The 25,798-nt window shown below is 39.1% G+C and overlaps 1 protein-coding gene across 3 annotated transcripts in view; it reads right to left on the reverse strand.

Moving 5' to 3' along the window:
• Window positions 1–25,798, reverse strand: part of TENM2 (teneurin transmembrane protein 2) — a 645,216-nt gene that overhangs the window by 368,980 nt on the left and 250,438 nt on the right. The window lies entirely within an intron of this gene.

Consider the following 25,798-nt stretch of genomic DNA (forward strand, 5'->3'; position numbering starts at 1 on the left):
TTTAACATCACAGTGATTATTCAGTTAAACTCTTCAACGTGGGGGAAAATTTCCCACCATCTCCAGAGTTCCTCAGTTGCTTCTTTCGTCTGGATAGGGCATCTGGCTCATCTCTGAGAATAAATTATCTCATTGACTATACAACATAGAAAAGCTTATGTCATTTCACTAACAAAACAAAAAATCTCCCCAATGTGTTAATTCATTTTCAAAACTGATATATTTATACAAATACTTCAGTAAGACAGTCTCATGCCATACAGCAAGACAATACATATTGTTCACATGTAAAAATGAATCAAACAGGAAAACTCAAGTACAACCACATAATCTTGCATCCTGAAATCAGGCTAAGTCTGAATTTTTAAGGATGGCTGCAGTTTGGTTCACATATTGTTTTTGGCAAGTGTGAATTTGGTAGGTTCACCTTTATATATGAACTGAATAAATTTTCTCCTTCACTCCTACAGACAATTCAGGCCTGGATCCAAGTTTCTGTGTAGGACCTGACATGCAGCGGGCATTTGTCTCCCAGAGATAAGCATCTGCCACTGGCAGTGACTGCACATCCTTGCCAATGATGCTTGCCACTTGCCACCATCTAGACTATCCCCACACTCACTCCCGCACCAGATCCCACTGCTGCCCACCTACCCCATCCAGCTGCTTGCTTGCTCACATATTTCTACCATCAGCACTTGCAGGTGGGTATAATACCAGAGGAAGAGGGGTCAGTGAATGCATATGGGCTATGGCAGTTGATTCTTTATCTTATTTGCCCATCCAAGAAGAGAACATTTGGGAGGTATAGCAGTAGCCAACACCAAGACCACTAGAAGTGTGCCTGTATGTGAAAGAGGGGGGCTCAGATGACAAAGGACCAGTGAATAGTGGTGGTAAAAGGTGAGGAGCCACAGCTACCTAACAGCAATCTGGGGGCCTGGGTTCTGGTACTCCAGCCTAATACAATTAAACCTTTGTTTCCTGTTTATTTTTTAATGTTTTATTTAAACTGCCAGGAAATGACATTTTACTTCAACCTCTATAATCTTAAAACAGTCTGGCATGACACACTTGAGAAATGGTTTAGCTCCAATCACACTGATGTGCTCAAATTATTCCTTTAACAAAATATTAAGAGCTAATCATACAGTGAACCGTAGCCACATGTTTGCTGACACCAGTAATTGTCTGCTTGTAAGAATCACTGCCTGCAGGAAGGTAGAAATTGCACAGCTGAGCCTCACTAAAACAGCACATGGGCTGTAAGATGACACAAGGGAATTTAAGATGCAAGGTAAAATGGGGATAGATTTTAGCCTGTATCTCAACTACATATGCCTCCCAAAAGTGATTTATGCCATTTGATCTCTGTTACGAAGTCTCCTTTAAATGAAATACATTTTCATTAAGCTATGCTAGCCTACACAGGTAACTGTAATGGTATTAATGAATATCCATGACTGATAGCTAGGAAAGGAACACAATGCCTCTGTGAATTTTCCCTGTGTTTTAGACTAGGCAAATGCAGTAAATTGATTTCACATGTTACCAGGTAACAGTTCATATGCTAGTAGATAATTACATTAAGTACTCATTGCCTTGAATGAGATGTGCAACGTAGAAGCTATCGTGTGTGTGTGTGATTAATATCTCCTTTCTTAGCACCACCACCCTCCTAGTTGGGCACTGTGGTTGTAGAGAAATTAACAATCTGGAATCAAATTAAAGAACACAGATATAGATTCACCACAAAAACCTGTACTTTTGTTTCTTTCTTAAAAGAGCTGCAGATTTTTGAAAAGGGACATAACATGAAGTAAATAATGGCTGCAGACTTTGAGACATGTCCAATTACCAAGTTGGTGTGACATTCAGATATAGTCAGTTGTTCCCCCCACTTTTCCTCAATTATTGGCTGAGTTGCTGTGGTGTCATAAAATCTTCCTGATTATTCTTAACACTGCAGTGTTACCTATTTTTGGTGGAAATAGTGTCATGAGCTTTTTCCAAGCATGCAGGCCCTGTGAGGTGGCAGTAGGTACAAGCAATACTTGCAGACCATTACCTGGAGCTTGTTTGCAAGGCTAAATGACAGGGTGTAGAAATTTCTCTATAAACAAACAGGTTTCTAGCTGGACTCTACCCATTATTTTTAAAAGGCACCTATTACTCAACCAATTTTCCTATAAAAATAGTACCCCAATGAGTTATCGAAAATGTCCTTGGGTTTAGAAGGTCTTTGTCTACATTCCATTAAAAAAACATACAGCAGCATAGCACAGTTGGCACAGAAAGAATAATCTAATTGTCTATCCACTCAGAAAACATAATCACTTAACAATTCTACATAGCTCTCCACCTTTCCTGGTAAAAGCCTTGACCTTCTGCTTACAGAAGCCCTTGACGAACCATGCTTCAGTGGTGAATTGGGTTATAATACATTTTTCCCCCTCACAGAAGCTCAGTGCAGTTATAAGGCAGATAAAATCTCACCAAGTACAGCATTTCCACAAATGCAAGATAGAGAGAAATTCCACCTGTTGAAAGTATCCTAGTTGTGAAGAATCCATAGCCTGGAACTGAGGCAGATCTGTAAACATTTGTCTATGTGCTTACAAACTGTCAGACCTTTCCTATGATAAATGTTTATGGCTCCCTCGGGGAATGGTGGGGGGGGGGGTGTACAAGTTGGGTTTAAAATGGGCCACAACTTTATTGATTACAATGTCAATTAATTTTATGTAGCATTTTTTGGCATTATACCAGGGACACACTCAATACAGACAGCACCTCATTCCAAATATTTTAATGATATGTGTATTCAGACAAAGCTCAGCTCTATTTCTATTTTTCAGCTAATTCAGGTGATGAAGCAGAGGTACTACACCAGTGTGCACACTGTTGGACTGGATGCTCAACAAACTTCAGTCAACAAACTGAAGCTTAATTCAGATAAGATGAAAGTACTATTGGTGGGCTGTTTGTCTCCCAGGGTAAATGGTAGTCATTCTATTTGGAAGGGGCTGCACTCTCTCTGAAGGAACAGGCTTGCAGCTTAGGTGCTTGTCCATCTCCGTCACTGGAGGTGGGGGATTCTTTATGGTACAGAGTGCCTTTTATCAACTTCAGCTAGTTCACCAGCTGTGTCCATACATGGATGGAGTCAGCCTACCCATGGCCTTGTAAACTTCAGGTTAGGCTGTTGTAATGTATTGTAGATGATAGCAAACAAGATAGATAAGAAAGCTGCCAACCTTCCTCCCTCCCTCCCTCTCTCCTTTTTAAATTAGTGGAATGTGATTTGGGTGCAAAACTGTCATGTTTCTGTGAAAGTTAAATTCTAATAATATATATTTTTAATGGCCTATACAGTAGGACTGCAGTTTACATGCATGTAACTTGCCTGATATCAACCACACACTGCTGAAGGTTAGATGGTTGAAATCCTGCAAGTTAAATACAAGCAAGGTGGCAAACTTAAAAGCTCTCTGCCTTACTTGGGGAGGATGGCCTTCACCACACACTGGGTCTGGGATGCTTTCATGAGATTTTGTGGGAACACAGACAGCCCAACAAGAGCATCCTGGGGTTTCTGGAGCCAATGCGTGGAGAAGGTCTTACTCCCCATGCAAGGCAGAGAACTATTTTTGCACAAGGAAAATTCGGTGCAAAAATAACTTTTAAGCTTCCTGCATTGCTTTGGGAGAGGGGCAAGGCCTTTCAGTATACTGGCTCTGGAAACCTTGGTAACCTTGTGCAGGGGCAGTTCCAAGTGTTTGAGTATTTGCATTTTTGTGTCTATGCAGAAGCCTTGGAAGCAAACCCCTGTGTAAGATGTGATTATAGAATCATAGTTGGAAGGTAACCCAAGAGTCATCTGGTCAACCCCCTGCAATGCTGTAATCTCAACTAAAGCATCCATTACAGCTGGCAATCCAAACTCTGCTTAAAAACCTCCAAATAAGGAGAGTCCACAACCTCCCAAGGGAGTCCATTCCATTGTCAAACACCTTTACTGATAAATTTAAAAAATTCCTTCCAGCATTCCTTCCATTTCATATATATATATATATATATATATATATATATATATATATATATATATATAATTTTTTTGTTTCGACTACGTCAGACCAACACGGCTACCTACCTGTAACCTTTACTGATCATACTGTATACATAGATATTAGCATATGTAACATTGTATCCTCTTTTTCAGTGATACATAACTTCTTTTTCAGCAATGCATAAATAGACATGCATTCCACACCTCAGTTTTTTTAACCCAAACAACTTTGTATACATAATAGGAGAAAACCTGAGAAACATTGCAGAGCTATATATTTTAGGGTTTATTTTTTAAAAAAACACACACTTTAATTTAAATAGACAGAAATAGTGTCTTGTTAAGGTGAAAAATTCCCAGTATTTATTTAAGAAAAAAGGAAAATGATTAGCAGAAGGGTTTATATATGTTCCATATGGCCAATCTAAATTCCACAGCAATTCTGCCACTGCAGAATTTTCCTCTTCAGTTAATAAATAGGTATACATATGTTTCAACAGATCTGATTCTCAAGAAAATGCTCTTATAATTAGATTTCACATGTGAAAAAAAGGAAATAAATCAATTAACAAAATGTTCCTGTTCTTTTGTTTATAAGTGGCTTTAAAAAAAAAAAGATTCTGGAGCTACTGAATAAGAGCATTTGAAAGGTTTCCATCTCCAGCTAACTTCCATTCTCACTGACTTCAGTACATTTGTAATGTAAATTCACAGCTTATTAATATAGAAATTTTGTAGAATATTATTAATTTGAATGAGTCTAAATTAAACAAAATAAGTAAAGGCTGTAGCTTAGGAAGACAACATTCTGGACAGACTAATTCAGATTCAGATTCTGCATCCTATCTTGATATAATCTAAGGTACATTTGGGCTTTTGAATTACAGTAATGGCCAACCATGCCAAAAAATTCATTGGGTACATGACTTTACAGGTTTGCAATAATGAGTAGGCATTTCATTCGGATTATACAAGACCATGAGCATTAAAATAAGCTGAATACTGAGATGTAAACTATATAACTATCCATTAACGGCTGAAAATTGGGCTGCACCGTGTCCATTGGTGCAAAAAGTCCCTCCTACTCCAGTTGCAGTTGTCCCAAGACAACATTTTAAAATTCTTTGTTTTTATTTTCTGGATGCAAAAAATTGAACTTATTTACAGGACGAGATGAGAAGCAAATTAATCACACTAATTCAGCAAATTAATCACACTAATCACAGTATCAGATAAGAACTCAAAAAAGCCCAAAATTATTTTAGGATTGGTGCAGCCTGGGGTAGGGGTGGGGAAACTTTCCGTAGCATCCTGATTCAGACAGAGCATGAAAGTCTTTCCAAAAAACCTTTGCCATGAGTTGAATAACCATTACTGTATTAATCAACTGTTGCTGCTTACATGCTACTGTTCACTTCTTGAACACGACAGTATAATCTCTTCTAACTGAGCATTCCTCTTCATTTTTGCTCAGAGGTATATCTTACAGTGTTGAAATGGGCTTATTCCCAGGTAAGTATGTTAAGAAGTGCTGCCTGAGCTGTTGACTATTTGAAAGAAGTGCTCATAGCATAGGCAGGCAGGGCCAACGAAACAATGGGAAATGGGCAACAACTCTGCTGGACACCTCTGTGGCAGACAAGAAGGGAATGAATCCTGGTCATACCACTTGCAGCGGTGGCCTCTAACCCATTCTATCAGGGAGCTGTGAAAGAGCTGGGATCTCTCCCTTGCTGCTCACATTACAAGTGCTTGCTGATTTAATAAACAACTTCATTATCAACTCCTATCAATCCAGCAGCTTTCCTAGGCATTAGAAATCAACTAGAAAGTGCTTTTCTTTAAAGCTAAAAAAGAAGCACAATCTCTCTGGAGCACATGAGAGGGTATAGCTTTCTGTTTGTGGTGTAATCTTTTGGGAAATATGTCAAAGTCTTGCAGTGTGTCTGGAGAAGGCAAACACTATGGTTTGATTTTAAAATACCCATTAAAACAATAATTTAAAAGTCATTGTTCTCTCCCTGTGACTCCAAGAATGTAGAAAGGATAAGAAATGCTCTGCCTTGGCAATGTCACAGACTTGATCTCTACAATCAAATGCCTCCAGCAGGAGCACACTAAAATCTAAAGCTAGAAATGATTTTATCATTTAATAAAGGAAATGCACACAAACTTGCAGAGAGGTTTGTTGAAAGAAATATAGTGTCATTTATGGCAAGTAAATAGGATTTTCCCCCCACTGAACTCCTGCTGGGAAGTACACTGAAAAATGAGTTCTAATTTGCTTGAGCCTCAATTCCCACTGCATGTATACAAACTGCATCTGCTTTGGTGCTCAGGTTCTGTTGTAATATCGACTAATTCTTTTGGGGGGGGGGGGCATGTTATGCAGGCTTATTTTATGACAAAGTCTATGCATGATTTAGCAAAATGTGGCAATGCCCATTTTAAAGTAAGTCTCATTGAGTTCAACAGATTCCTCAGTGAAAGGAACTAGTGGCTGATAGGCAACCTTCTTTGTTTTCTATTAAGATGTGTAGGCTACTTTTCTGCCCCCAAAGAGCCCTCAATGTGGTATACAACAATTACACAATAATATATTAACTATTTTGAGCAGTATTACGACAGGAACAGGTTCATCAAACCCTCATTGAATAGGGTAGCCACTAAACAATATCAAAAGCACATCTATGCAAAGCAGTATTCACCAACAGAATAATGACTGATATAGAAGGGACCTGCTGAGGCTCACACACACACTTGCTGTCATCAGTTTACAATTGTGGCACAGTGCTGAGGGGTGCCCCCATCTGAAAGATTGTCACCCAAAGCTTATGCACAGCTTTCCAAACTGTGTGTCGTGACACTTCAGTGTGTCAGCTGCAGTGTGTAGGTGTGTCGTGAGAACACTCTCCATGCTCCTCCCGGCACTGGAAGAGGGTTAGTTTAGCCTCCGGTTTGCTAGTAAAACTGAATTACTGTGTCGCAAAATGATGTTTTTCTAAAAAGTGTGTCACCAACATGAAAAGTTTGGAAAGCTCTGCCCTACAGCCATGAACAGTGATGTCTACTAGGAAGCTACTGCACTGCAGTTTATTTCAATGGAGTAATAACAACTTCACTGATTATTTACTACTAATACATGCAGGGCCCACTTACTGAACACAAAGCATTCCCTGGGAATTATTTGTTAGGTGAGCGTTCACATAACGAGTCCACAATTTCCATTATTTCCTATGGAAACATTTATAATCAGGGATTTTTCCGATCTCTCCCCCGCTTTTTCAATGGTTTCTTCCTGAAATGGCTGCAGCCAATCAGCAAAAGAGACACAAAGGGAAAACCTGATTTGTCTGATCTCTCCTTTCTGATTTATCCAATCTCGTCCCCTTGTCCCCTCCCTGCATAGTTTCTACCCGAAAATGGCAACTGCCAACCAGCAAAGAAGAAACACAAGGAATTAAGGAAGTGGGCAAATTTGGAGGAAGAGAGAAGGAGGGGGGGAGGGAGGGAGGGGAGGGAGATTGACAATTCTACCTGTGTAAAAAACTAGATCAATGTAATACATATACCCCTTCTCCCTTTCCCCGACCCTGCATATACTTCTTAGATTTAAAACCACAATGCTCACATTCGTCATTTTTAAAACACTCACAAACTAGTCCATAGCTTTTAAATGTTTCATTCTAAGTGGAGTCGAATATGTTCGTCACTTTCAATACCCTTGCTTTACGGAGCACCAGGGTCTCTGAGTTGTAGTACACTCTTTCTTTTAACATTGTGCAAGCTTGAGACAGCATATATTTTCCTGACATTTTGAGTTTTACCAACTCTGAAACATCTCAACAGCAATGTCAATAATGTGGATCACCAAAAAAAGAGACTACAAAATCAATAGATGTCAGTCCTATCTATCTTCCTTAGACTGAGCAGTACTCCATTTTCTTTCTGCACAAAATGTTACTTGTTGGTTGCAAACAAAGGACAGAAAATGCCTCTTCCCCTTTTTTGGGGGGGGGGGGGGTCACTGCTATCTTCCAGCCTTTCTGATGCTGCAAGGGTCACTTTTAACTTAGAAAATATTCATTTTCTCATAAACCTATGATTTCAGTCATAAGGAAAAATATACTTAGAAACCAAATTGCACAAGAAATCCATCTAAGAAGAGGCCTCCCCCTTCATTATGTGAGTTAACATGTGATATCACTGACAGCTTATTGGGGCACATGAAAGAAAACATGGAAGAAGACATATCCACTGTTTGATCACATTCTGTTTGTCACATTCCACAGAATAATGGAAGGATTACTAATTTACAGGACAATCCTATATCACAATTACATTGTGCTGAAGATACTAGTGGAACCGCTACCTTAACTAATATGTGCTTAGACTGCAACAAGAGGGGGAAACATGGAAGGAAGAAAGAAAAAAGATTAAGCAGAAAGCCAGTCTTGTCATGGTATCTCTGGTAACATGGCCAATGTGCACCAATCCCAGCACGCAGTGGTGATGACACAGAACACAATACAGTGGTACCTCAGGTTACAAACGCTTCCGGTTACAGACTCCGCTAACCCAGAAATAGTACCTCGGGATAAGAACTTTGCTTCAGGATGAGAACAGAAATCGTGCTCCGGTGGCGCGGCATTAACCCATTAGCTAAAGTGGTGCTTCAGGTTAAGAACATTTTCAGGTTAAGAACGGACCTCTGGAACAAATTAAGTTCTTAACCAGAGGTACCACTGTACCACACAGACACAGAGGGATCCAATGCATGGTTCCTGATGCAACATGCAAAAAACGGCACAGTACATGCGAATCCAAATGGCATGGATAGCAAACACACCTCAGCCAGGGGCGTAGTAACGGGGGCGTAGGGGAAGGGCCACCCCGCACTCCACTCTGTGGGGGGCAGCAGCAGCGCCCCCTGGCCCCTCCGCACCTCCACTGACAACAGCCGCCATGGCCGCCATCGCAAAGAGGCTGCCCCAATGCTGCTGGCTGCCATCCGCCACTCAACAGTGGCCGGCGGGGCGGGGCTACGCGCAGAGGTGGAGCTTCCTGGGCTGGGGAAGTGACGGGCCACTGCCTCACTCTCCCCTCCCTCCCTGAGTTGGGCAGAGCAGGGCGCCTCTTGTGAACCGTCCCTCCATACAGTGTGCCGTGCGCCCCGTGGTACCAGCTGGGGTAGGAACCCCACTGACCTCAGGCAATCTTTCAGCAAGCAATTAAAGACCGAAAATAATCCCAACACCCCATTCCAACAGTTCATCCGCTAGGGTGGCCCTGCTTGGAAGCATCTCTCTGTTCTCTCCCCATCCATCCATCCATCAGCCCATATATTCTTGCAGCAGCTACCAGAACCTCTGTGAATCTGAAAAGTCCACTGCCAGAAAAAGCAGAGGAGCCCAGATTGTACTAAATTCACCAACCCTCCCCCTCCCCCCGTTCAATACCTACTTAGAGCCAATTAAACTCAGAAACAACATGTGGCATATTGGCAGTCTTTAGTGAACAGCATTTGGAACAGACTTGATCCTCCCTGCAGAGATTAAGTCATATCAACAGGACTGCTAACCAGTCATCCCTGCAGGATCCCTGTGCTGGTTGGGAATCCCACAAACAAGCAGGTGGAAACACCTGACCATGGTTGCCAGTCATGAATTGACTCTCCTGATTTACAGAGTACTGGGTAGGGGATGATCCTGTACCTGTGGGAAAGTGACCTGTGGAGAGGAAAGGGGAAAAGGGAGAGAGAGAAGTGAGCAATCGTCAGAAGCTAGAACAAGAGTCAGAAGCTTAAAAACAGCTACAGTGGAACCAGGGAAGGGCGGTAGCTGTTTGTAAGGGAGTGGTGCCACCTGAGTGCTTTGCCAGTACAAATGGTTCAGCCTCCCATTCAACAGGGAAGGGTAGTCTGCCCTGACTGTGACTATAAGTCTCAATTTCCCATTGAAAGTTACAGTGAAACCCCATGTGCGCAGAGGCTGTTAGTTCTTCTCCATGCATCCAGGCTGTGGTCTCGCAAGGCAAAAGGTGTTTGGTCAGCAATAATGGGAAGCAATGGTTGGAGTGTCTGGCCTTTGCCAACAGAGGGCTTACCTGCACAGAATGCCTCCCCTGTGTATGAGGCACTGCTCCCCACTAGGGTGGAGGGAAGAGTGCTGCAGCAATACAATTCAGGCAAGACACAGTGTTCTCAAATGGTAAAGAAGGAGGCACGGAAAACAGTTGCAGAAATTATACATTACAAAATGTGTCTCTTGACCTTACATGTGTGGGATACTCTGTCCCGTCATCCCTAGCTGTTGGAGCACATCAGAGGATAGTTTTTGGTTTTGCTATGTACTTGGGAGCTCTGAGGCACAGTACTTGTTAGGGTTCCAGGATGAGAAGTGTTAGCAGTATTATCATGTACCTGTGCGCACCCAGAAGTAAAATGTTGTGCAAACTGATGCCTGTTTTTTCCTGGTTCACATCACCAGAGTCATCCATTGTGGGCTGTGGATGCAATGTAAGGCTAGTGAGATACAGTTCCATGCAGCACATCCAATCATTTGAGTTGCTTTGGTGGTGTGCTGTGATTTGGTGGTGAATTTTCCCATATCACGTGCTCTGTCATGGGACAGCTGCAGGGTGTTTATTTTTACACCCTTTACCATTGAAATGACTTTTCAATATAGGATTGAGTCATTGGGATTAAATAAAATAAAGCAATGTTTAAGTATGAGAGTCCTTACTACTTAAAGAATGCTACTTTTGCAAAAAAAAAAACCACCTGCTTTTAAAAAAAATCCACCAAAGGGACCTTATTTTGTTATGTGGTCATTGATGGACAGCCAAGTGCTCTTTGGAGACTTTCCTAGCAATCCATTCTGGTCTCAAAGGAGCCACCAATCTATGTTTCTCTGCAACACTTTAACAGTTTGACATTTACACGGTGACCATGGCTAACCATCTAGAGACTACTTCTGCAAGGTGATGTCGACTGCCTAGAGTGCAGACTAATGTTTACTACAAGTCAACCCCTGTAATAAACTGTGAACTTTTCAACAGGGCTTAAAAAGACATTTGTCAGATAATAGAAAAACACAAAATTTGCCATACAGGTGTTAAAGATAGTCCCCCCCCCCTTCTAAGATGCCAGTACCAAGAAATAGTGTTTTAAAGTAGCACCCACTATAGTGATAGTGGAGAGGGTACTACTTGGGAGAAGACACAAATAATGTTGTATGTCTTATTGACAACAATCCTAAGCTCATGACACCATCAAGGCTTATAAAGTGTGGCTCATGACAGTGGCAGACCTTGGAGTCTCAAATGTCAGCGACGCCCTGTGCAACACACTCCATTCTAAATAACAATTGTGCCACTCCCTTGTGCAACCTTGCACCTTCTGCAACCGAATCAGGCAAGCGGATTTGAGCACAGGAGCAGCTCCACTCCTGTGGTTCCAGCAACTAGACCAGAACTGCCGCAACATAGTATTTCCAGCATGCAACCCAACAGCCTATCCTAAAAGTTATCATAGTTTACGATACTGAGAGGTCCAAAAAATAAACAGGGTCTCACTCTCCGCATCACTTTTTCAGCAGAAGTCATGCCAGAAAGTGACCTTTGATTTTCTAAGACTAGACCTGAAGCCTTTTTGAAGAAGATCTAGAAACTACTGTATTTTATCAAAGAGAACCTGTGCCACAGAAATAAGAAAGTTTATTTCAAACATAATACCAACTCTATGCAGGATACACAATGCTTGTTTAAAGCATTATTCCTAGTCCATGTCAGTAAACAGGCTTGAGTGCCCTAGTATGGTTCATTTTTTATCCCTGCATTTTGTAAAATGAGAATGGTTACGGAACCAGCAACCAAGAGATGCTATTCCTGATTCCCGCTCTGTGGTAACTTTGCTGGATTTGGAATGTATGAAAAGGGCTAATGACAAAATAGCAGAAACCCTATAAGAAACATTACTGGGGTTTGACTGGTTCAACAAAGATCTCCTAGTCCCATTCAGCAAATCAAGCCCTATTGCTATATAAAGAAGAACAAGACAAAAATCGTTCTCACTCATCTATTGCCTTATCAAAGCATCAGAAAATTCATAATAGACTTGAATGCATAAGTGATCTTCTGTTCAAATTTCATGCAGAGCAACTAGAAAGATGTTTCAAAGTAAAACAGAAATCATAATATACATAATGGGCAAGGCTATATTTCAAAGAGATTTTTGATAATTCATGTCTTCAAGGTTTACTCAGTTTAGGCCAAGTCAAAGAGACATCTGATATAATCTTTAAATTTATGCAAAGTAACACATCATTTGAAATGATAAAGAAAACAGGATTGACTCAAATGTCATTAATATTCAATATTCTACCTTATACAAAAAATATGTGTCAGACTTATTTCATACCATTTTTAGGCAGAAAAAATGCTACTAGTAGAAATCCAGTAAGCTACCAGTATATAAATAATATAGTCAATATGAGATCCATGGTTTCTTTAAGTGCTTTGCTTATAACTAACTGACTTTGAGCAACTACCGTAATTATAAAACCCAGGTAAAATGGTTTTGAAAAACATTTCCACCCACCTGGTTCTTTCAATATGTATTGTCAATACCTATTACAAATGTGAAGAATTATAACCCATTATTATCCAAGTGTGATGTCCATTCTTCCCAGCACAGGGAAGATTCAGTAAAACGGATCATATATATCTGGGGGGGACGGACGCATGGGTAACCCCTAAACATTTTGTGAATCTTTATACTTTTGTCCATTTACTGTATTTATTTTTCACGATTTGAACTATAAAATGGTGGTTTTCTTGAGTCAAAATGAGAGTACATCAAAACATTTTTAAAGAAAAAACACTGTATGTATTTATCAAATATTTGTGGTGAGGCACAGCCACTCTCCAAAAACTTGCATCACTACAGCTTACTTGCTGCTATGCTCCCCAACCTTAGACCCCTCTAGGGAAGCTTAAGAGATGTAGCTGGAGGACAGCTTAATGGGTTTGTTCTACAACTCCAACCACTACTGGGAAAAATGATAGACATGGTGTCCAAAATCCATGTTATGACTTCAAACTCAGTTTTGAATCCATATTCTCATAGGTCCAAACATGGAACCCTCAAGGTGGGGTTCCTAGATGATTGCCCATCAAAGCACAGACCAGATCCAGATCTGCTTAGCTTCAGTGAAGTCATAGCCCAGGCATCCCCAAACTGCGGCCCTCCAGATGTTTTGGCCTACAACTCCCATGATCCCTAGCTAACAGGACCAGTGGTCAGGCATGATGGGAATTGTGGTCCAAAACATCTGGAGGGCCGAAGTTTGGGGGTGCCTGTCATAGCCTAATGCACTTTCAGGACATTCCACTATGTTGAAAGTGGTTCTCAATCATTTTGAGGTGGGATGTTGGAATATTATTACCGTTCATGTACATTTTATGTTTTCAAATATAACAGATAAAGCAGATATAAATTATTCCTTTTATTGTAACTTCCTTTGGCACCTAGAAGAGGAGAAAAAGTCTTCAAAGCCACATAGAAGTTCTTCATTAAAGCGTTGGTAGTCAGAGCAAAGTTAAAACACACTTTTGATTTTAAAAAAAATCTTAAATATTAAGGTTAGAATTGTTAACCTGGTTGCTCTGAGAAGAAAAGTGAGAGGATATAAGTACATGGATGTTAATTAAATTACCTTAGTAAAGGACTTCAGAGTAGTGATAACTCATGGGTCAGCCGTCTTTTAGGATAAATGTTCCAAAAATAAATTATATAGAAAACAGGTAATGAGTTAAGGCACAGATCTGTCTCCGTTTCACTCAAGCTGTACAAAATCCTCATAAGGCAGTGAGCAGAAAGGAAAAAAATAACTTTTCACATTAGGCTGCATTCAGATATGGGGTTTATTGCGTTACTTTTACTGGTTACAATGCTAGCACATTTCCACTAGATTTCCAGAAGCTGCTTTTACATCATGTGAAATATCACATAAAACACAACAATTAATAAGATGTAAGGAAGAGCAGAAAGATGGAATAAAGTGGTGTCTGAATGACACCTTAGGTGAACACAATTCAATTCAATTGTAGTTACCTAAGTCATATATTATTATTAAACATCTAGAGTTACTCAAATGAAATATGTGAATTATACAAAATATAAGCACCCACAAATTTCAGTGCCAGGGCCATGCATGCTGCATAGCACCCACAGTCCTGGGCAAGCTGGCACTCCTATTATCCACCATAAATATGTCATATAAACATGGTAGGTAGCCAAAGGTACAGCCTGAAGGCACATGAGACCACCACCTTGCTGAAGTTAAGCAGAACTAGATATGGTCAGTGTGTGGATGGATGACCACCTGGTAATCAAATGCATTAACTAATTAATATATCACTTAATGTTAGACTATGCCTTCCAGCTTGAGCTTATGTGGATAAGGAAATAATAAAAAATCTAAAAAAGCTGGGGAAGAGGGAATAGGACCACAGAGGCCAAGATCTTTAAAGTGAGTATTCATAACTTAGAGGCTAAAGGAATCCCATTTCTACATATATAGTTAATTAATGGAAGTTGCTGTGTGATCACAATAAGTGGCTTCTTCTTGCAGTTGCATGACTCTGGTCATAAACTCTATATTGAGCGGAACATCACCAGAGCATCTACCGGTATGTATGTACTACAGTTGTACACCTATAGGCTCTCCACACCAGTAGGAACCCTGTATAAGGGTGGGGCTGTCAGATGTGGTCTCCACATATTGGCTATACTTATCTATAAGTTTCTATGTAGCAGTCATTTTACAAAGACTTAAGGAGCTGGATGATGTGGTCATAAAGGTGGGATATAAAATAAGTAAATAAATAACCCCGTAAAAGAATGATTTGATTGGCATGGCCATTTTTTAAAATCTGGAAAAGACAGCACATACCAGCACAGAAACAAACAGCCAAGGTGCCTTAGTCCTACAAAGACTTAGTCCAAGTCTTTGGACATAGACATAGGTTCTAGCCTGCACCACAGAGAACTAGTAGGCTTCTTATTGACCGCAATACAATTAGCAATAGCTCAACAATGGAAGAACAGACTGAGATACCTCTGAACACATGGGGAAATAATATCTGGGATACAGCAGTGTCTGAGCGTCTTACCAGACAAAGGGGGCAATTAAAGGCATAATGAATAGAGACACCTTCCAAAAAATGTGGACCCGTTTCTTTAACTATGTTAAAGGCCAAAATCAAGACCTTGTTATACCAACCACTCAGTATTCTCCGTGGAAAGGTTACATTAAGTAATATGTTTAAATGTTGAATGTGTAAGTTCATGTCTGGAGTCAATGGATAAAACAAACACCATTAGATGTACTGCTGGATAAGTGTTAAATGGTTCTTGTATTTTAAACAAATAAAAAATTGGGGGAGGAAAGTGAAGAAGAAGAACTGCCTAGGCGATGAGAAGAACAAAGCACAGACTAGAATAAAACAAGATATAAGATTGGATCTTGGAAATACTGGCAGGGTAGAGTCCATGTTAATGTGCTTGTTTGTGGAGAAAAAGGAGGGAGGTGGAAGTTACTTTCAAGGTTTAATATTTCTGAAACAGGGAGGGTCTCCATTAGTGAAAGATTGGATCAACTGATAGCAAGTCAGTTCTACTTAGACCACTTTATTCCCCTAGTTCAATGAGACACGAGGAACCAAGAAGAGCCCAACAAAACTAAAAGACAAACTAGCAAGCAATTCACATGTGAAACAGATGTGGAAAACATAGCCTACTAGAAACCCATCTTTATGGTACAAAGTAACCATTTAATGGGCAAGACTAGACTTCATCAATTTAGTATTAATCATTAACAATGATTAATTCCTTTGCTGTTCCGCGGTCATTACAGTAACACCCTAGATATTCTACAATTATTTTAGTCATTAGTGTGAGCCATTATTTCAAAGCATTAAGACAGTTTTAGTGAGAAAGCTCTTTGACTAAAGCTCTAATCCCCCCCCCCCGTCTTGCTACCTTATCTGTAACTTTCTCTAATGTATGCCTTTCAGTGCACACTGGTATGATGTTTCCTAGTCCTCTGATGTCCTTTCCTTACATCAACGATTATAAAAGAGGGGAATAATGAAGGTTTCCCATGAATGTCTCAGTGTCTTAAGGTTTGAAAAGGATAATAAACTAGGCTTCTTCATGCCTTCTGGATACCACAGAAAATACTGTATTGTAAATTGAAAGGCAGATGCACAAGCTTAAAGGACTTAAAGGAAATAATCAAGGCTATATTATCGTGTGTGCAGCCCAATCTTAGTTATGCTTACCTAGACACAAGTCCCACTGTGTTCAATGGAGCTTGTTTCCAACAAGGTTGCAATCTAATACTTTTCCAGGACTTAGCCCCACTGACCTCAATGGGCTTATTTCTGAGTAGACATCTAGATAATTATGCTGCATTTTGTCATCCTAAACAATTTACTTGCAAGAAACTTCCCTTAATCTAACTGGGATCACTACCAAGAAAATAAAATTGTGGTGCCTGTCTATGATCCTATGCCAAGTTAAATGATTTATGTGCCTCTATTACTAGTAGTGAGCCAGTGTGTTGTCAGAGTGTTGGACTATTCTCAGTCTAACCTACCTCACAGGGTTGTTGTGAGGATAAAATGAGGAGAAGTATTGTTCCACCTTGAGCTCATTGGAAGAAAGGTGGGATATAAACATAAAAATATATTATTTATCTATCCATATATGTATTACTGCTGCTACGACTACTACTTTTCAAAATGGCTTATATATATATATATATATATATATATATATATATACACTTAGAAGCCATTTTATATAAATATTATATATATATATATATATATATATATATATATATATATATATACACAATGTAAAACACAAAATATAATATATATATAAAACCAATTATAAAATATCCACACAAAATTAAAATACACACAAAAACATTTCCATCAAATATATCCATAAGCCAAGCCTGTTAAAAAGCATGTCAAGTGAAAGAGTTAAAAGAATTAAAAAATTAGATCAGAAAGTTCAACTGCAAAGGAAAGCTTGTCAAAACAGGTATGTTTTCAAGAGGCAGCAGAATGCCAATATCAACTAGGCCCCTCATATTTCAGTCATGGCAAAACTAGCCAGACTTCAATTGCTGACCTAATGCCCTTACCAAACAGCGAAGTTGGTGATACGCCATAGTCTTAGACAGTTCCAAAAGCAATGTTACCTGTGTACTTGTTACTTTAGAGGAACTCTACAATTTTCAGACTTGGGAACTTCTTACCCATACTGCCTCTGACACAAGCAGCAGCATCCACCCAAACGAAAACACTCTGTAATCATATTCATTTCAATTGCAGAGCTGTATTTATGGTGGACTTCCCTATTATTATTTATTAAATTTGTACAGTATACTGCATCCGAAGATCACAGGGCCTATTACAACATAAAAATACAAAACGAGAACGGAAGATACATAATTAAACAAACCAAACAAACCAATAATCCCTCTTCTCCGACAAAAAAATTAATTTTTTTTTAAAAGGCCATAGAATGTTAATCAAAGGCCTGGTCAGAGAGCAACATTTTTGCCTGGCACCTAAAGATATGTAATGAATGTGCTAGGCAAGCCTCCCTAAAAACACTTAATATGCTGAATGATGCTTAAAGTACTGTAAGGATCACAGCTCATATTACTGGCATTATTTTCATTATTGTTCTAATTAGCATTACATATATTACACAAAACCAAGATAAGAGAACAAATTTCCATGGATAAATATGACAACTGTCACTGAGTTCCAAAGGAGAAACACTCCTCAGCCCAAACTTTATTTTAAATGTGCTATCTACATGTAGTCACCACAAAATCACTTCTATTGTACATCACATGTGCCATTGACTATTTATGGAAAACATGCTTTTAAAAAATAGAATGAAATCAGCCAGCATTAATACTATGGAATAAATCAGCACTAAGAGATGGTGTTTATTTTTTCACTGCTTGTGTTAAAAACTGCCACCTATGTAAAAAGTGCCATACAAAATGATGTTTTTTAAAAATCTGCCATCATTGAATTTCATAAAACATGAAAACTTATTTTCATGGTTTCAAATTTTCCAGGACATGGTGCAATGCACCCAAGACAAGTTTATATAAATCTGACACAATGTTGTATTTTGCCAGAAGCTCTGTCTTGCAAGTTGCAATCTGTTTTATTTCACAAACAACGTTTACAAATTTGTTCGTTTGAATACGAGTGTTCTGAAGACACAAATACTATAACAAAGAATAAATCTGTCTTGATGGTTTCTATCATCACACACAGTTGTCAGTTTTCTTTTTGCTAGTAACTAATCTGCAATTAATTCTTTTTTTCCTCCAAAATATATTTGATTCTTACAAATTATATTTTTATATACTAAGCACACATATTTCATAATGTAGTTTACAATATGCTCTGATAGATGATTCATGGGCAAAACAGCATGTTGTAAGAAAAGTAATTGTTCAATCTGAAACTGGCATCTGTAGAAATCAGTGCACATACCTGCAGGATGTAAATACAGTTTTGCTTACCTATTATATAAATATATAACCTGTATGAAGTCAATATGAATAAATATTTGAAACCTACAGTGAAGGAGCCGGGTTGACTAAACTAATTACTGGGTTACCTTCAGTGGAATTGCAACAGGGTGAACAGTGTCTAGTTTATTTAAATGCAATTTTCTATGACGAAAGAAATAGTTGGGTGTGAAAATTGCCAAGAATATGTGTTTTAGTAGCTATTTTAAGATTAATGACAGAAATTTTAGAGATCTAAATTCATAACCATACAGTCACAGTAGGCTAAAATACATCTGTCATTTCTTTTGAAAATATAAAATGCCTTCTTAAAACCTCTTAAAGGTTTTAAAGTTGCCATTCTGAAATTAAAAATCAGACTTGAAACTTTAAAATCATGAGCACTGCTTTGTTCATAGAACAGGGCTTTCCCAGCTTGTTGCCATAACCCCTCTTCCCCAAAACGAAGCATATGTTGCAACTGCCAGGTATTTGACAACTTCCTCATTTATTTCTGGGGAAAAGAGAGGGGGCTTAAAGATTTCCTGAAAAGTTTCAGCACACTGGATCACAGGTTCTTCAGACGTACAATAAAACAATGACCATCTGCATCTTGTCCCTACTAATCTGCATTTGTAGGTTGGCCTTTGTACAGAAGTACAGTGCCAACTTATTGAAGTTGGAAGGTGATTTGCCCCTTTTGCTTATAGCACCAAGCACAATTCCCTACCACAGTGATTACCTAACTAGTGCCTGTATATAATCTACTTTCAGAGAATGAGAATAATTGCACCAACTTCAGTAAGAGTAGATTGTGTCACACTCTGTTGTGGTCTACAATGTTGTGTACCGGAACTTCCACTGTCAAGTATTTATGAACATTGCCATAGCGTAAAAATAACAATTAAGCTGGTCATTTAAAATGTGGTTTAGTATCAGACTAAGATTTACAAGATTTGCATTCAAATAACCACTTAGCCCTGAAACCCACTGGGTAAACCTCTGACTAGTTACTCCTGTCAGCTTTATCTACCTCATGAGGTTGTTGTGAAGATAAAAGGAAGAGAAGACTTTTACACAGATACTTTGTTGGAAGAAAAGCAGGGTATAAATGTAGTAAAGGTATAAAATAAAATAAACATACAAGCTATCAGCATGTGTGTCAATTTAAAAGTTACTTGAAGAAAATGTATATTCAACGGAACTTGAAATCTAAAAATCTACAGTACAAAATAATTGAAATAGAAATACTTTATTGTCACTGTACCACTTGTTTACAGTGAGATTAAACGAGCCCTCCCTCATAATAAAATAAAAGTAGGTAAGAGAATGGATAAGAGAGGCAGCAAGGGTTTGAAACACAGAATGTATGAGCAAATATAGTGAGGCACACATTGTTGGGGTTTGGTCAGGGAGATAACTAATTTAGATTCCTGATCAGTGATTCCATGAAGCTCAGTGAGTAATCTTTGAGCCACACTGGTGATATTATGAAAATAAATGAGGTAAGAATAATTAATTTTTTAAAAAAATCTTTCTACATTTCTGCAAATTATATTACAGTGGAACCTTGGTTTTCGAACGTAATCCATTCCGGAAGACCGTTCGAGTTCTGAAATAGTCAAAAACCGAAAACTCAATACAGAAGCCTCAAAACGGAAAAATTAATACGAAAAACTCAATACAGAAGCTGCCTCAGAAGTTCACCTTCCAATGTGCATTAGAAAACGGAAGCATTTACTTCCAGGTTTATGGCGTTTGAGTTCTGAATCATTCGTCAACGGAGATGTTTGAAAACCGAGGTTCCACAGTAGTGATATATATATATACATAGGTACCTGGGAGTAAAACCCACTGAACTTAGTGATATTTACTTCTCAGTAGATCTGTGTCAGATTGAACGGTGAGAATAATGATTAGCATGCACACTGCAATTGTAGAATGTTCTAAGCAAATCACATGCATTTAGGTATCTTCAAAAATGAATCCAGAATTGTTATCCTTGCACTGCAGATGTAGGGCTATGACTAAGATAGTAGCATGCCTGAGTTAATTTATGGCTGAGAAAAATTTGAACAAGTGACTCCTTAGTTTGCAGTATGTTAAACAAGCTCTCATTGCACATCATGCCCAGTGGCTTTAAAACCAGGCTTAATCAATCTTAACCTTTTAATTGGCTTTTACAGCGCTTTATTGTCACATTTTAACTGGCTTTCACAATATTTTCAAGAATTCATATATTGTTAAAAACCAATTAAAAGATTACTGTAAAACATTCAAAGCAGTTTTAACTTGTGTAACCATTTTCAAAAAGTGGTAGTCATCAATGCAAACAGCACAATAGAAAGCTTTCCTCTAGCTACAAGCAAGAGCTCATCTAGAAAAAAAAGGCTATGTATGTCTAGAACACAGGCAGTTCTATGCCATTTAAAATACAGAATAAAAGAAAAGTAGATTAAATGTTCTGTGCATTCCATTAATAGCTTTTAGTATATATTTTAAAAATGAATATATACTCAAAACTATTACAGTGGTACCTCAGGTTACAAACGCTTCAGGTTACAAACTCCGCTAACCCAGAAATAGTACCTCAGGTTAAGTACTTTGCTTCAGGATGAGAACAGAAATTGTGGTCCGGAGGCGCGGCGGCAGCAGGAGGCCCCATTAGCTAAAGTGGTGCTTCAGGTTAAGAACGGACCTCTGGAACGAATAAAGTTCTTAACCAGAGGTACCACTGTAGTGGAATGCACAGAATGTTTAAAGCAACCTTACTCACAAAAATAAAATGGAATACACTTTGTTAAAAACATTGCCTTCAGGAAATAAACACACCTGTTTCAATAATTTGGGAATCCATGCAAAATGAGGCCAAAATGTTTTTCTACTTAAGAGTGAAATCACCTTCAATCTGACCTGGCTTGGTAAGATGGTCACAGGCTGAATTCTGATAACACAGAAGTACTGTTTGTGGGGGACAGGAGGCGGGCAGGTGTGGAGGACTCCCTGGTTCTGAATGGGGTAACTGTGCCCCTGAAGGACCAGTTGTGCAGCCTTGGAGTCCAGGGCAGCTGTCTATCAGCTCCATCTGGCACGCAGGCTGAGACCCTACCTGCCCGCGGACTGTCTTGCCAGAGTGGTACATGCTCTGGTTATCTCCCGCTTGGATTACTGCAATGCGCTCTACGTGGGGCTACCTTTGAAGGTGACCCAGAAACTGTAACTAATCCAGAATGCGGCAGCTAGACTGGTGACTGCGAGTGGCTGCCAGGACCACATAACACCGGTCCTGAGAGATCTACACTGGCTCCCAGTACGTTTCCGAGCACAATTCAAAGTGTTGGTGTTGACCTTTAAAGCCCTAAATGGCCTCGGTCCTGTATACCTGAAGGAGCGTCTCCATCCCCACCGTTCAGCCCGGACACTGAGATCCAGCGGCGAGGGCCTTCTGGCGGTTCCCTCATTGCGAGAAGTGAGGTTACAGGGAACCAGACAGAGGGCCTTCTTGGTAGCAGCACCCGCCCTGTGGAACGCCCTTCCATCAGATGTCAAGGAAATAAGCAGCTATATTAATTCTAAAAGACATCTGAAGGCAACCCTGTTTAGGGAAGCTTTTAATATTTAATGCTGTGTTGTTTTAATATTCAATTGGGAGAAGCCCAGAGTGGCTGGGGAGACTCAGCCAGATGGGCGGGGTATAAATAATAAATTTATTATTATTATTATTATTATTATTATTATTATTATTTTCTTATTGGCTGTATAATGACATGGTACCATTAACTGCCAACTTAATTGCTGATTGGTAGCCATCACTTCAGGAAGAAGCCTTTTAAATCACAACTTGCCAGTTAGGAAAAGAACCAGGTACGGATAGGTGATAAAAAGCACACAAGAATGTCATGTAAGAATGGTTTCGGGAAGATATTCACCCCCACAAAAACTTCTTTCTACCCCAAATATTTCAGTGAAGCACTTGTGCACACCTCCAAAATCTCCACCGGAGGGATCCTCTGCTGGATCAAACACCTTCTATTAATATAAGGAGTCCTTCCATTCATGGAAGGTACATGTAGGATCCAATCTTTTATCTACAGAGAAACAAAGGTGTTGCTTTTACAATAGCCTCATGTGTTGTTGAAACATACTGCAGTCATTGTAGGGATGTGTCCTCAGATAGATGACAAAGTCTGGTGCCATCTGTCTCTTCACAGAACCAAAATGCATGATTTGGTCATAATTCTTTCAACAAATTGCTAGTACTGCAATGCTGATACTACTGCCAATTCCCACATCTGTGTCACTTTATGTAGTATACTGTTATTTCAGTATACAATGCCCAACTTCTGAATTACTACATTAAGATTATATATGTAGGCATGATTCTCATCCCATATTAAAGTACACTATAATAAATCAAAGTATTATATTTGAATGTGTTAAAATGCATTTTATAAGCATGTGCTTTAATTGAGGTAAATAATCATGCACACCAATAAAATATGTAACAAAATATTCAGTCTGCTTATCATTATTGTTGTTGTCAGAGCTATAGGACCACTCTATTTTCTACAGTGAATGATGTGATCCTTTTTAGATTGTAACAATGTGCAAACTATACCAGTAACAGCATTTGTCCTTTCTACCAGAACAAGTTCCTGGCAAGTAATAAAATGGACCAAAGTAAATACCGTGATTCAAATTGAAAGCAAAGGTTTCGAGAGGAAATTATTCCTAGCATGAATTAAGCAACTGTGGTTATTGGGTGCAGATACTGAGTCACATTATGAACGTTGCAATATAACAGCTGATCATGAGTTATCATCGTATTCATGTCTAACAGCCTGTAAGAAAGGCAAAGGAAACTAGCCTTCAGGGAATATTAAGACACCATGGTGTTATTGTTACAATTTTACCTAAAGTGGTAAGGAACTGACCACTTGCAGACTGTGCAAATGTTGAGAAAAAAGTAGTTTCAGACTGTAGTGAGAATGTATGTTTCATTTCATGAATGTATGATCATTTGTGCCATTAACTCCCTGCATGTTAGAGTGACGGCTAGTTTATAATTTGTATTCCTTGTATGCTACCTTTCCAAATGATTTTCTTCCTGAATTTAGAAATGCTACAGTACACTACTGTTCCCTTGTCAACAAAACTTGGTAGCTGAATTAGGTGGGGTGGATTACTGACAAAGCACATTTTCTTAGCATTTTAACTGACTTCTAGATGTGCTCAAATTAACCATTGCTGGGAAACGATATCAGAAAAGGACTATTGCCTCATGTCCTTTTTCTGAGCATCTGGCTGGCCACTGTGTGAAATTTGATGCTGGAGAAGATAGATTTTTCATCTCATCTAGCAGGGCTACGTTTTTTGTTATTATGAGAGCCTGTCACTCATGGCTAGAATATGCTTTTCATGGACAAGGTTTCAAGTTTCATGTTTTACATGTTAGGAAAGTTAGCTAAGAATGATTTGAGACCAGTTCTGGTCACTTGGGTGGAAGAAATAACAAGATCATATAATGAGATATTAGCACTTTGGTTAGTAGCCCTAGAAGAATAGCTTCCCAAAAAGACACACAAAGGAAAATAAGTAATCACATGTTTACCATATATCTAGTTTTCCTTGTTAGCCTACAAAAATTACAGCTACATATGTGTGGAATATATAGCATGTCACTGAATCTTAATCTGGATAATATCTAGAGCTAGAGTCTTCAACTGGAATCATACTTGTCAAACATCTTTCATTGTTATGAGCATCCTTCCATCTTTTTCAAATATTAGTAAGTAAAGGAAACTGGCATAAAACAGACTTGGCTAGCAACAAAGGGTTAGCTGACAGTCCTTAAATGACCAGCTGGGGAATGTGTGGATGTGCTGTATGTGCGGGAGACACAAATAATTTCATTTGGAAGAATCATGTTGCAGCTGCATATGTGTCTTGAAAGTTTAGGCAGCATCTTTACAAGTCAGCACAACTGAATATACTGCAGTGTGCTTCATTCCCATTCAGAGAAGTTCATTTATAAAAATTATATCAAATGTATATTGGCTGGACATGAGAGCCCACTTGCAGGATAATATATTGCCGCGGGGTTTGGGTGGGTGGGGGGGTGGGGTAGGCTATATGCCTGAGTCCCTTCTAATTCCCAGATCCAGCGAGGATTTGATTGTTGGAATAGCCAGACCAGTTTCTTAGTAATTGACGTAAGTATGGGTCAATAAGGTAACAAAGGAAGTGGCTCTGCACCAGAGGACAAATGGCTGCCCCTACCTCAACTCACTGAGAGTTAGGACAAAATCGAGAGCTTAGGGTGTTTGAACTGGGCTAAAGTCAACAGACAGGCAGGAGCCTGAGGCAGAGACAGCTCTCTGGAAATGGAAGTAGCCCTTCCAGGGTCCAAGTCACAGTAATTGATAAACAGTGTTCACATGTATAAAACATGGCTCTTTTATGTCAGCAGCAACACACAAGCAGCAACTATAAAATGAAAGGTCTCCTCCACACACACACGCACATATGCTGTAGGTAAAAGTCATGTTTTTATCCATGTGAGTTCATTCTGCGAATTGTTTTCCAAAATATAGCACAGGAAGAAGCCTAAGTTAGTCAAAACCAAAGGACAGTATAAAACTACATCACTGCACACACAGAGCGATGTAAATGAGTGCAATAGAACTTCACCTTCCTCTCCTTCGCTTGCATGCACCCCAGATCTGCTCTGGAGATTCCCTTAACCCACTGGAGCAGATTTGTGGATTGTTTGAGAGGCACCAGGGAGGAGAGAGAGGGAAAGTTCCATTGCATTCACAGAAGTTGTTCCATGTAATGATTTAGTGAGTTAAAAGCCTATACAGTACACTACCATTTTTGTTACTGAGGTAATTAATTTAAAATATTATTTACTTTAAGGACTATTTTCAATATGCTTTTGGAATATTTGTCACAGATTTTGATATATTTGAACAAAATATTTTTGTGTAGAATTTTCAGAAAAGATTATTGCATAGGACAAGATGCCGACCAGATCCTCCTGGTAGGTTTCCTAAGAATCCATCATCAATGTATAATCAAATTTCTCATGTGCATCCTTTTAGAACAA

The sequence above is a fragment of the Zootoca vivipara genome, chromosome 2 (genome assembly GCF_963506605.1).
Source record: "Zootoca vivipara chromosome 2, rZooViv1.1, whole genome shotgun sequence".
Lineage (NCBI taxonomy): Eukaryota > Metazoa > Chordata > Lepidosauria > Squamata > Lacertidae > Zootoca > Zootoca vivipara.